At 42.9% G+C, this 11,012-nt stretch overlaps 1 long non-coding RNA gene across 1 annotated transcript; it reads left to right on the top strand.

The window, feature by feature from the left end:
• Window positions 1-2,222: 2,222 nt before the first annotated feature.
• On the top strand, window positions 2,223-10,804 carry LOC141575912 (uncharacterized). Its single transcript, XR_012504013.1, has 3 exons — window positions 2,223-5,608; window positions 6,196-6,383; window positions 9,819-10,804. It is a non-coding gene; the product is annotated as an uncharacterized LOC141575912 (long non-coding RNA).
• Window positions 10,805-11,012: the final 208 nt, after the last annotated feature.

Genomic DNA, 11,012 nt, shown 5'->3' with positions numbered 1-11,012 from the left:
ACCAAAGCTGCCAAGCATCTTCGTCTTGCCAGATCTAGTGACTAGTTATCTGTCCAAATCACAGTTGATCTCCTAGTGGCATTTGACTATTCCTTTCTTGTTGAAACATTTTCTCTCTACGCCACATTTTTTCTCTAAACCACACTCTCCAAAATTCGTCATCACTTGCTCTTCCTTCTCAATCTCCTTTCCAGTACCTACCCCATTCTCTGCCCATCTTCTAAAGACTAGCACACTCTAAATCTGGGTCCATATACTCTTCTTTGTCTCTACTCTGAGTTGTCTATGCAATTGCAACCAGTCCCATGGCTTTATGACAACAAAATGCTATCGATTCCCAGATGTGCGCCTGGTGCCCTGCTTCCTTCTCTAAACTCCAGATTCATTTATCCAATTGCCTTTTTGACTTCTCCACTTGGGTGTTGAAAAAGCTACTCAAATTTAACATATCCTAAAGACAATTTTGTTTCTCCCCCAAACCTTGTTCCTTCTGCATTTATTGCTGTCACCAGCCACCCTTTTGTTTCAGCCAAAAACTCATGAGACATTCCAAATGGTATTCCTGCTTTGTCTCTTGTTAAGCAATTATTTCCTATGTATAGTTTCAAATCTATGGAATATAGTTCACATACAGAAGAGTATATATATGACATTATAAAGTAAATATCTGTGTACCTATACACAGCTTTAGAAATTGAACACTTTATGCAAAAGAATTAGTCAAGCTCTCTACCTGACACTACATACAAAAATTAACTTCAAATGGACCAAAGATCTGAATGTAAGAGCTAAAACTGTAAAATTCTTTGAAGAAAATATAGGGATAAACTTTTGTGTCCATGGATTTTGCAAGGAGTTCTTAAATAATGACACCAAAAGCACAGACAAAAAAAGGAAAAAATATATATGAAGTGACTCCATCAAAATTTGAAACTTTTGTGCTTCACAGAAATGGAACCCTTTCAGTACTTCCTAAGGCTGCTTCCTGCTCACATCTCCTCCTACCTGTTGAGATAGCCACAACCCCTTTTTTTCTTTTATCATTCTCTTGCTTTACTTTGGTTTTACCACATATATCCATAAACAGTATAGTTTAGTTTTATCAGTGTTGAAGTTATATAAATGGAATCCAACTGTGTATATTGTTTTGCGACCTCCTTCTCTTTAAAAATTTTTTTTAATTTTATTTTTTAGTGATGCTTTGAGCTATACCCACTCCCTGAGACTTTCTTCTTTTTTCTCAATGTTATGTTAGTGAGCTTCATCCATCCTGATGGATATAGCTGTAGCTCTGTATAAAATTTCACAATATAATGTGCTATAATCAATACTACTAGACCCTACTACTCATGGCTTTGGGATGTTCTCAGTTATCACTACTGCTACAATGAACATCCTGATACAGGACTCCTGGTACTTAAGTGCAAGAGTTTCTCTAAGAGAAGTATCTACGACACTGTGGGTGTTAGATTGTCTAATAAACATGGTCTGGGAAGTCCCTCTGTGACATTCTCTGCCTCACTCTTTCCTCCAGAGGGATGGGTCTGTCGTCTGGTCAGAAACCCAGGAGCAGCCATCAGCTGATCTCTTGGCTTTAGAGAGAGCAGGAGATGCTAATGGTATTTTGAAATTCCAAAGACTTTGACAAATGATTTCCACCTTTACCCCGTGGGTTGAGGTCTATATTTTGCAAAAATTAAAAGAGGATATTCTGGGTGGTGGCAGAAAGTCTAGTGCCACGTCTCCTGTGGAAGCGTGTGTTTGGGTTTCCACACTCTGGGTCAGAAAGAGGATAAAGGAAGCTGGGAGGAGAGGTGGCTGCAGTGAGCGTCTGCTGAGTGTCCCAGACCCTGTGGTCACTCCAGCGCAGTGTCCACATAGACACCAAGCCGTCAGTGGGCTCTTTCCATGAGGCATTCAGGGAATGAACCAAAGGACATTTTTTGTTTTTGATCCACTGGAAATTCTTTTGGAGTACAGTATGAGGTTTTAGGGTTTTTTGTTTATTTTTTCTTTAGTGGGAGACAGAGCTTTATTACTGTTCTTCCATATTCAGAGAAAATCAGCCCTGCTCTGGGGGACCTTACAGCAAGTAACATGAGCGCGCTTGTAACTGAGGGTGACGCACGCAGTAAGGGACGCGCATGATGGCGACCGCCAGGACGGGGACGGTACTATTTACTTTTTTTCCCCCTCTAAGTCTAAATACTTATTTTTCTAAACTACTTCATCAAATAATTATTTGCCTTTCTGTAATGATTTTAATGCCATCTTATATAATATCCTGAATTCTCCTTTATATATTCAGAACTGCTTAAGAATGCCTATTTTGTTTCATTCATTTTTCTGCTGTCTCTTCAACCAGAACCATTCTTCATTAAGTTATATCTTTATAAATATCCTCAAATATCAGAATACATGAATTATTATTCACTATTTTTATTTTTCAAAAACTACTGTTATTTTTCCACTTGAACTTGAGAATCAGTTTTTAAGTTCCATTTAAACTTTTCCCCAGACTAATCTGGAGGGAGAATTGACATCTTTACTATATTGTGTCTTTCAGTCCAGGAATATGAAGAATCTATATAGCTAAGTATTTTTATGTTCGTCTATAAATTCTTTAAGGTTTTCTCATGTGAGTCTCATATATGCTTTATTAATTTATATTGATAGATTTCTTACTCCTTAATTGCTATTTTAAGTTTCTTCTTTTTTGATCTTGTGATTGAAATCTTTTCTCAATCATGTTTTGGTTATTAATGATACATAGGAAAGTAGCTGATTTTAGAAATTTCCTTTGTATCACATGTTCACCTTTAAGATATCTTACTCTTTACTGACAACATAAAAAGAATAATTCCTGCTCTTCTGTTAAACATGAATGGAGTCAGAACCTCATAGATTCTCCACTGTATGATGTGTTTCTGTTTTTAGATAGAGCTATCTTCAAAAATGCTATTGTCTTAATTATTGTCTCATTCATTCCCTCACCCAGGTTTTTGTCAAACTACCACTAACAATAAGGTAATGAATAAGGACCCCCCCTCCCCAAAATGTCCACACCCTAATCCCTGGAACCTGTGAATACGTTACCTGACATGGGAAAACAGGCTTTTCAAACATGATTAAACTAAAGATCATGAGATGGAGAGATTATGCAGGGTTATCAGGGTGAGCCCAATATATTCACAAGGATCCTTATAAAAAGGAGGCTAAGGGTCAGAGTCCCAGATGGAGGTGGGACAATGTGGAGAGCAACTGGAAGACGCAGATACCTTGCTGGCTTTGAAGACGGAGGAAGAGGCCATAAGGCAAGGACTCAGCGGCTTCTAGAAGCTGGAAATGGCAAAGACTTGGATCATTTCCTGGAACCTCCAAAAGGAACACAGCCTGACTGACACCTTGATTTGAGGACTTCTGATCTCTAGAACTATCAGATAATACATTTGTGTTGTTTTGCATCTCTAGGATTGTGGTAATTTGTTTCAGCAGCCGTAGGAACCTAACACAGGAACTCACTGCAGAAGCATAAAGGATGAGGAACCACAACCCGTCCTGCAATGACTTACATAGTGCAGCTCCCGAAACAGTTCAAAACTACAGGTATTGAAGGGGACGATAACAGACGTCAAGTGTGTGCTGTAAGAATCATGACTGGCTTGGAAGTCTGACCCTGGGTTTTGACTCCTGCAGTTCACCTCTTCATCCTCACCACAAACTCATTCCTTCTGTAAATAATACAGAGAACCAGACGGACACACTGGTCCCCTCTGGATTCTGCCCCTCCCCCTTGAAGTCAGTGCTGGGCTTAATCAGTGGCCTCCTATCAGTGGGTGTGTCTTTGGGTGTCAGGAAAGGAAGGAGGAGGAAGGTCACCTGCTTGAGCCTTCAGTGTCCCCTCGGTGGTCCTGAGGGATCCTATCCAGTTCCAAACACTCCCAGATCTGTACAAGGAAACCTGTGGATGAAGGGACCCTGGCCTCTTGGTGGGACTTCGTTTATCTGCACCTGGTGTGTCCCAACCACCTCCCTGTCCCCTCGGCATCTATATAAGAACTCCTTTCGGCCAGGTGTGTTACTCATTTTGAGTTGAATTCCGATAAATTCGCTTTTCTTCCTTTTCCTCTTTTCCAGAGATGTTTGCCTCCCGTGGTGTTTAGTGCTCCTGAGGGACCAGAGTTCCACAAGCCTCCCCAGCTGGACCGCCACTTCGCCTGGCTCTGCGAGGAGGTGGCTCCACCTGGGGTTACACCCCCTCAGAGGCGGCACGGGTGCTGGAAACCTGGGCGGGGGCGGGGAAGCCTGTAACACCCACAGCGGTGAGCCTGCAGCTCACCGCTACTAAAATAAGAGCTGGATTTATGAGCACCATGCATCAAAACTCTACATCCTCTCTCATTCTTTAACAGGGCGGAACTGTGTTTCCAGAACTTGTGTGACTCCAGGCAGAAGGGTTCCTGTACTTTGGTGTTCCAGCTCTCTGCTAAGGCAGTGAAAGCAGCGACAGCATCCTCGCATGGTCCTGCCTTTATTCAAGGGCCCTTCAGGCTTCCAGATTAACTAAATACCAAGACTGGGGTGATTCGTTTCTAAGTTTTCATTATTTTTAACAATTTTTAAAACTTTAATGTTTAAATCATTTTAGACCCACAGGCCCGCAAGACCCGCAGGAATTTGCAAAGATAGTGTAGAGAGAGCCCACATACCCATCACCCAGGTTCCCTCAGTGGTTACATTTTGTATAAGCCTAGTTCACCATCAAATCCAGGATCCTGACATTGATACAACGTGTGTGTCAAGTTCTGTGTCATTTTACCACATGTAGATTTCTCGTAACAACAACCTCAATCAACATACAGAGTTGTTCCGTCCACACAAGGACCTCCCTCACGCTACTCCTTCAGACTCACACCTGCCATACTGTCTCCACCATTCGTAACACTAATCTGTTTTCCATGTCTGTGCTTTTGTCATTTCAAGAATGTTGCATGAATGAGGGTGGGAGGGTATAGCTCAGTGGTAGAGTGTGTGCTCAGCACGCACGAGATCCTGGGTTCAATCCCCAGTACCGCCACTAAAAATACATAAATAAACCTATCCCGCCAGTAAATAAATACATAAATAAATGTATATATCGATTGCCATATGAATGAAATCATAAGTATGTGACTTTCTAAGATCGGCTTTTTTCATTCAGCATAATGCCCTTGAGATACATCTGAGTCCTGACATGTATCAAAATTTCAGCTCCTTTTAGTTGCTGAATGTCCCTTGCTGTGGACATACCACAGTTTAACCATCCATCGATTGAGGGACATTTTGGTTGTTTCCAGTTTGGGGCTTTTATAGATAAAACGGCTATGAAAATTCAAGCGGAGTCTTCTGTGGGGACATAACTTTTCATTTCTCTGGGATAAATGGCCAGGAGTGCTACTGCTGGGTTGTGGGGAAAGTGCATGTTCAATGTTTAATAAACTGCTAATTACTTTTCAGGATGGCGGTACCATTTCACATTCCCAGCTGCAGTGTATGAGCAACCCAGCATCTCCGTCTCCTCGCCAGGCCGGCGTCTGTCAGTGTCTCTACTCTTCTTCCAGCTGCTCTGGTAGGTGTGCAGGGACCTCTCGTCACGGTCTTGATCCACATTTCTCTGCTGGCTGATGACACTGAGCACTTTGTCATGGGCTTATTTCCATCCGTATACTTTCATGTCTTTTGTCTCTTTTCCAATTGGATGGTTTGATTTTTTTAACTGTTGACTTTTGAGAGTTCATGATATATTCTAAATACGGGTCCTTAACCAGATACATGGTTTGCAAATATTTTCTCCCAGACCACAGGTTTCATCCTTTTAATGGGATATTTCACAAAGTAAAAATTTTGAATTTCAATAAGGTAAAATTTATGGATTTATTATTTTATGATTATGTTTTTGGCATCATGTATACGACTCTTAGCCAATCCTAGGTCATGAACGTGTTCTGCTCTTACCTTCTAAAAATTTTACAGTTTTGCGTTTCACTTTTAAATCTTTGGTCCACTTTTGTATAAGGTGTGATCTTAGTTGGGTTTATGTCCTTTTGCCTGTGGATACCCAGCTGTTGGCCAACAACATTTGTTGAAAAGATCATCCTTCCTCTATTGAATTGCTTTTATTTCTTTACCAAAAATTTTGAATTTTGCCTCTTCTAGAGCGCACAACCCAAATTCAGATGCAGTGAAGCCACTGGTACTGTGATTTCAAATAACTCATCCAGTGAGAAGCCTCAGTGAGCTGCGGTGGCTGTTTCTTACGTGCATGTGTGTCATGGAGGGAACCTAACATCAAGAACGGGTCACTCCCAACATGGATGGACCTGCAGATGATCATAGTAAGTGAAGTAAGTCAGACAAAGACAAATATCATATGATATCACTTCCATGTGGAATATAAAGAAAAGATACAAATGAACTTATTTATGAAACAGAAACAGACTCACAGACATAGAAAACAAATTTATAGTTACCAAAGGGGAAAGGGTAGGGGAGGGATAAATGAAGAATTCGGGATGAACAGATACACACTATTACATATCAAATAGATAAACAACAAGGACCCACTCACTGTAGAGCACAGGGAACTATACTCGATACCTTGTAACAACCTATAATGGAGAATAATTTGAAAAAGGATGGATATATAGATATATATTTGTATGTATAACTGAATCCCTTTACAGTACATCTGAAACAATGTTAATTAACAATACCTCAATGAAAAATAAAAATTAAAAAATTAAAAATGAATAAATGAGATTAGATGGGAGGGCACAGAGACAGACACAGGAAAAAACCATGTGCAGACCCATGAGAAGGTGAAGGCACAGAGTAAGTTGTGCTACCACAGCCAAGGACCTCTAAGAACCACCCAGTCCTGGAAAAAGCAAAGAAGGGTCCTCCCCTAGAGTGTCTGGAGGGAGTGTGACCCTGCTCACACCTTGATCTCCATCTTCTGGCCTCCAGAACTGTAAGAGCTTCAGTTCTCATTGTTTTGAGCCACCACGTTTGTGGTGGTCTGTACTGCTCCCTAGGAAACGGACACAAGCACCCCGGCCATTGATGAAGTTCCTGTGAAAAGCCACCTTGTGCCTGTGTTACTACCTTGACCTGTGAGCTGGCGGAGGGGGGAGCAGGTGTCCTAGAGGCCAGAAGCAGAAGCTTTCAGATTAAGGAGACCGAGGCTGAATCCAGATTCTGTCAATCACGCGCTGTGTGACCTTGGACATGTTTCTTCAATTCTCTGTGCTTCAGTGGCATCTCCAAAAAGGTGGGTGAAAAAACAGTGCCTCCCTCAAGTGTTGTTAAGAAGAAAGGAGACTGTCCCTGTGAAAGTGCGTGGTACGAGGGCAGACCGACGGTGAGACACGGTCCCCAGGACCGAGCGTGGGCTGAGCCCCAGCTCAGTGCCTCCTCCGTGTGAGTGCTGGGAGTCGTAAGTCAGAGGAAAGCGCACTGCTAATGGCATCGAGCTCTTTGAACCTGTTCTTCTCTGTAAGCTTCTTGTCAGTAATTTAAAAAAGGAAGAACAAGTTGCTCTCAGAGTTGAATAAAACAGGCAACTTGCTGGCAGGCTGAGCAGATAGAAATAGAGCATTAGTTTGTAGGCTGGAGAAAGCATTTTCTCATATTAAGATGAGCCGGGTTGGACGCAAGTGGCCTCTGAGGCTGTGGGACAGCCAGCCTGGGAACCTGGAAGGTTCAGAGAGACGCTGGTGCCTCGTCGAGCCGGTCCTCGGGATGCAGCTTAACCATAATGAAGCTTGCCCACGTTAACGACGCTTGTCCTCCTGGTTCGGAAAGGACAGAACTGCGATCTGAAAATGCTTCTTGCCCTACGATCTCCCCAAGCGACAAAAACAAGTGCCTGTTTTTTGTTTGTTTGTTTGTTTGTTTTTTGCTTTTTTGTACAATGTTTGAACTGATGTCAAGTTCATAAGTAGGATGCAGTTCATTTGCTTGAGTGGTGGGACCCTGCTTTTCCGGGTAATAAGCTGAGGCCAACACAACATGAACTTCCACTCGGGAAATCACTCCTTCAAATATGGCTGTTGACGTCCCTTCTGGTTGCCCTGCTCCTTTGCACACGTCATGCTTGGGGACGCAGGACTACTGTCCAGGGGCAGAACTGGCCAAGGTGAGGGGCCTGCAGACTTTCTGCTGAGGGATTTGACTGAATGTAAAACAGATTGGTTGCCAGCTGGCTTCTGGAGTCCACCACCAGCCTTTTGTTAGATGAAAACTGACTATCTGTTTAAAACAGGCTTTTAGCAATATTATATTTGGCTGAAAATCTTTTAAAATGTTTATGACTTGGCAGGTGGTCAATTCAGGGGCCAAAGTGCAGTTTAATTCGCCAGGAAACAAAATCTAGGGTGAAAGGAAGACCGTCCACTAGCGGAGGGGAATAAAATGGAAGGACCCTGGAGGAGAAGAGCAGGTCATGAGAGCAGCTGCTTTGCCTCACCTGCTGAGGGCCCAGCTCACTGTCAGAGGCCCAGGGGGCTCGTGCTTACCTGCCACGGATCATCTGTGAATTCACGCAGGACTCCGGCGCCACCACGTCGCCAGCAGCTTTTGTGTGATCATCACTTTTATTGCGTTCCCTCCATGGGTCTAATGAACAGACTGCAGACCATACAGTGAAGGGATGTTTGTGTGAATGGGAAAAAGACAGCCTTCGAAGGCCAAATGTGATTCTTTTTCTCTTTCTAAAATAATACACATGTAAAATTTACCGTCTTAACCATGTTTAAGCCTATAGTTCAGGGATGTTAAGTACATTTCACATAGCTGTGCAGTCACCATCATCCATCCCTGTAACTCTTTGCATCTTGTAAAACTCTTCTCTGTAGGAAACTACTCCCACTAAACAGTAATTCCCTGTTCCCCCTTCTCCGGTCCCCGGCACCTACCATTCCACTTTCTGTCTCTATAAATCTGAGTACCCTAGGGACCTCATATACGTGCAATCACATAGTTTTTGTCCTTTTGTGTCAGGGTTTATTCCGCTTAGCTTAATGTGTTCAAGGTTCATCCACGTTGTAGCATATTGCAGAATTCCCTTCTTTTTAAAGGCTGAATAATATTCCATTGGATGGATTTACTGCATTTTATTTATCTGTTCAATGGTTAATAGATACTTGGATTGCATCCACACTTCAGCTATTGTGAATAATGCTGTTATGAACATGGTTGTACAAATATCTTTTCAAGACTTTGCTTTAAATTCTTTTTGTATATATATCTGAATTGCATGCTTCATCACATGGTAATTCTATTTATAAGTTTTGGGGGAAATGCCATACTCTTTTCCACAATGGCTTTTCCATTTTCCATTCCACACAATGGTGCACAGGGATTCCAATTTCTCAATCTCCTCTGTTATTTTCTGATTTTTAAAAAATAGTAGCCATTCTAATGGCTCAACGGTATATCACTGTGGTTTTGGTTTGCATTTCCCTAATAATGAGTGACGTTGAGCATCTTTTCATGTACGAATTGGCCATTCAGTATATCTTTCTCTGAGAAATGTCTTTTCCTGAGAAATATCTTTTCAAGGCCTTTGCCCATTTTTGACTTGGAGTGTAAGTTTTTTTGTTGTTGTTGGGTACCAAGTTAGACTTTTGAAAGAGTGGATATGGCTGTTAAAAATAAAACAAAACACAAAACAACTTTAATGTGGCCCAGAGAACTAGGCTAGAAGTGAGGCGGCTAAAAACCTGTGTCAGCTTCAAAACCACTTTTTTGTTTTGTTTTGTTTTGTTTTGTTTTTCAAGGTTAAGCCAATAATGTGGCTTCTGTGAACCTCAGCTTCTTCAAAGACAAGAGGATGGGGACTTGCCTGTGTTCCTGTCTGGAAGCAGTGGGAGGCTTAGAGGGGTCTGGAGGACAGCCTCATGGAGACCCTTCCACGATGGAATGAACCATGAACCACTGCCGCAGCTCACTATGGGGAGGAGATGCCTGCCCGGGCATGGTGAAATAAAAAACACAGTAGGTTGTATTGGTCAGAAAATGAAGGGATGGGCACGCAGTTACCAGGACGGGGGAGTGCTGTCACGCTGGTCTGGCTCACAGCACCTTAGCAGGTTGTACTGACCTTCAGGAGAAGTGTCCAGTAAGACCCATGATGCTCATGCTCATCCCGACAGTCCATCCCCCTTTCTCAGCTCCTGTCCTCTTGCAGAGGGCGGTGGGGAGGCTGAGGGAGAGCTGGGAGGGGTCTGCCACCAACTGTTAATGGTGTCAGCTGCTCATCCAGGGAGCTCTCCTTCCAACCCCACTGGAAAGCCCCACTTTGGGACAGTCAGTTCACCATCTTGGCTGGAAGGTGCTTCCCCAAGGTCTGGCATCAGTGGAGCAGAAGGACATCAGCGCCACCTCTCAACCAGGAAGGTGAAGGCAAAGCTTCCCTTAATCAGCACAGGTTGTAGGTAATCCTGATGGTGCTTTTCCAAGGTGAAGCACCCGAGGGGCGCAACGGGGATGTTAACACAAGCCATTTCCATTTCAGTTCCTTGCCATCTCAACTTTGAAGCCCACTATGGGCTTCTCAGTGCTCATTGAAGAAAATCTCTAAAAGATGCCAAGATTCGTGAGATCAGAATACAACTGACAAACTGGACTTTTATGGATGTAGAGATTTAAAAAATATTTGTAAGACAGGTGTCTCCAGTAAAACTTTCCCTGGTTTAACACCCTTAGATATACGGGTACATTCAAACCACCCGACTGCTGAAGGTGAAGCTTGAAATAAACAGGATATGGGGCTGTCACCCTGCTCGGTCTCCTTTATTTCCCACTGATGTTTTCTGATGATGCCAAAGAGAGACCCAGGGGCTGTACCTCTTAGCCCCTTCATGGCCATCCTTCCTATGCTCCCCTCTGACTGAGGGACACTTGGAGGTAAGCTCAGAATCCTAGAGGCTCTTCTAATAATCTCCTTAAGTCCCTTTGATGTGTGCCTGGCA

The sequence above is a fragment of the Camelus bactrianus genome, chromosome 34, assembly GCF_048773025.1.
Source record: "Camelus bactrianus isolate YW-2024 breed Bactrian camel chromosome 34, ASM4877302v1, whole genome shotgun sequence".
Classification (NCBI taxonomy): Eukaryota; Metazoa; Chordata; class Mammalia; order Artiodactyla; family Camelidae; genus Camelus; species Camelus bactrianus.
Note: the sequence above shows the minus strand (reverse complement) of the source record. Positions and strands in the feature narration are given on the sequence as shown.